The sequence below is a fragment of the Triticum aestivum genome, chromosome 6A (assembly GCF_018294505.1).
Source record: "Triticum aestivum cultivar Chinese Spring chromosome 6A, IWGSC CS RefSeq v2.1, whole genome shotgun sequence".
NCBI classification, from domain to species: domain Eukaryota; kingdom Viridiplantae; phylum Streptophyta; class Magnoliopsida; order Poales; family Poaceae; genus Triticum; species Triticum aestivum.
In genome coordinates, this window is record NC_057809.1 from 24,002,743 (window position 1) to 24,004,684 (window position 1,942).

General features: G+C 52.8%; 1 pseudogene; it reads left to right on the top strand.

The window, feature by feature from the left end:
• Window positions 1–566: 566 nt before the first annotated feature.
• LOC123132880 (uncharacterized) lies at window positions 567–774 on the top strand (annotated as a pseudogene).
• The last annotated feature ends 1,168 nt before the right edge of the window (window positions 775–1,942 follow it).

Consider the following 1,942-nt stretch of genomic DNA (forward strand, 5'->3'; position numbering starts at 1 on the left):
CTATTGGATCAAGTGGAGTTGCAGCAAGCAGCTTTCCGGCTGGAATACTATTTGAACAGCTGACTCAACAAAACAAAAGGATACTTCAGCAGACAAGCGTATGTTCTGTCCGCGATGTTCTGGAGTTACACCACACCCATTTTTCTCTCCAGTTTTTTTCTTATCGGTCGCATTCTTTTTTCTCTTCTTTCCAACCTATAGCAATGTGTCTGCTACTTTGGTAATGGCCTATTGTAATTTAATTTGGCATAAAAGCTAAAGAAAACAAAAAAAACTAGCTATCTTGAAATAAGTTGCAATAATCATTGTTCAAAAATTATTAGAAGTACACGATATGCAGCATTTGCCAGATATTTAAACTAGTTCAAAATCTCCAGAGCTGAGCGTTTCCCTGATGGGCTGGGCTTTGCTCATTCTCGTGCCCAGCTATATGGGCCACTAACCCTTCTTCCAGGCTCTGCCTGTGGAGGCGCTGCTGCATGTGCCTGCTCTACTCAATTAGTCCCACCTCGCTAGTTTAGGCGGCACTAAACCAGTTTATAAGGCGAGCCGTTGCTGCTTGTAGCACGACCTTACTTGAACAGGATCTGTTCTATAGGCTCGTACCACTGCATCCTTTACCAATAAGGAGGCAAGCACTTCAGTCTGGTTGATGCATTCTGACCTCTAGGCCAGAGCGTGATTAACGGCCTGGATGAATCCTGATGGGATTGTAGAGGATCGTTCCTGCCTGGTTCACTTGTGCAGGGCGGCCTAGAGGCTGTCTGACAGATATAAAACAACACAAAAAAGGATACCGAGCAGAATTCGAATCAAGTAATGACTGTAATCTAAACAAAAAAAATCAAAAACATACTACTCCCTTCGTCTTATAATATAAGACGTTTTTTAACATTAGTGTAGTGTTAAAAACCATTTTACATTATGGAACGGAGGGAGTACTAATTAGCTAACAGAGGGGAAGAGAAATTCCAGCGTGCGCGCTGCAGCCTGCCCCATCAATAGTTGATCAGCAGCCTGCGGCGTGCCGGTTGCCGCCCACCCATCAGGAACGGATCGATTCGGTCGATCGATCGCCGCCGCTGCGCATCAATTTGCTCGCCTCGCTTGCTCGGGACAGAGTACAGGAGACGAGGAGACGGATCGAGATCTCTTTTTTAAGTGCAGAAAAATATGGGATTGGGAAGATGGATCGCGAGTTTGTTACAGACTTACAGGATATTAGAGCAATTTCAATGGGGCGACTCATTTCGTCCGTCCATATCCGTTTAGGTCTGCGTGGACAAAAACGACGGCTCAACGCGGAGACCCATTTTCATTTTGTGTCCGCTTTGTGTCCGCGCGGACCCATTTCCGTCCCAAATTTGAGCACCATTTGAGTCCGAGGCGGACACGAAGCGGACGTTTTCTATGTCGCTCTCGTCCGTCTGCGTCTGGTCCTGGCCCGCTTGTCATCCACCCATCTTTCTCTCTTCATATTTTTACGAGCTGGCCTACTCCCCACTGCTCGAGGCGCACGGTGCTCCAATGCGCCCCTGCTCCGCCCCGCTCGCCGCCGTGCTTGAGCGCCCGTGCTCCGCCCCGCTCGCTGCCCCGCTCGAGCGCCCCTGCTCCGCACCACTCGCCGCCCATGCTCCACCCCGCTCACCGCTCTCAGGGTCCTTGCGTCGCTTCGTATCCCGGAGCAGGAGCTGGTCCGGTGGTGCTCTTCGAGTGGTGGAGGCCGCCGGTGGTGTCGGAGCCACGAGCCTCCTCCTCCCCGCGCCGCGATGGCTGGCGCGCGCCCTCTTTCGTCCGCTACGTCGCCTCTCCCCCGCGGCATCCGCAGTTCGCACCCGCCGTAGATCTCGAGCTCCCGGCCACCTCGCTCGCCGCCAATGCATTGGCACGGCGCGGCCACGCGAGCTGCGGGCGCGGCGGCGGGACGGGGGCGTGGGCAGGC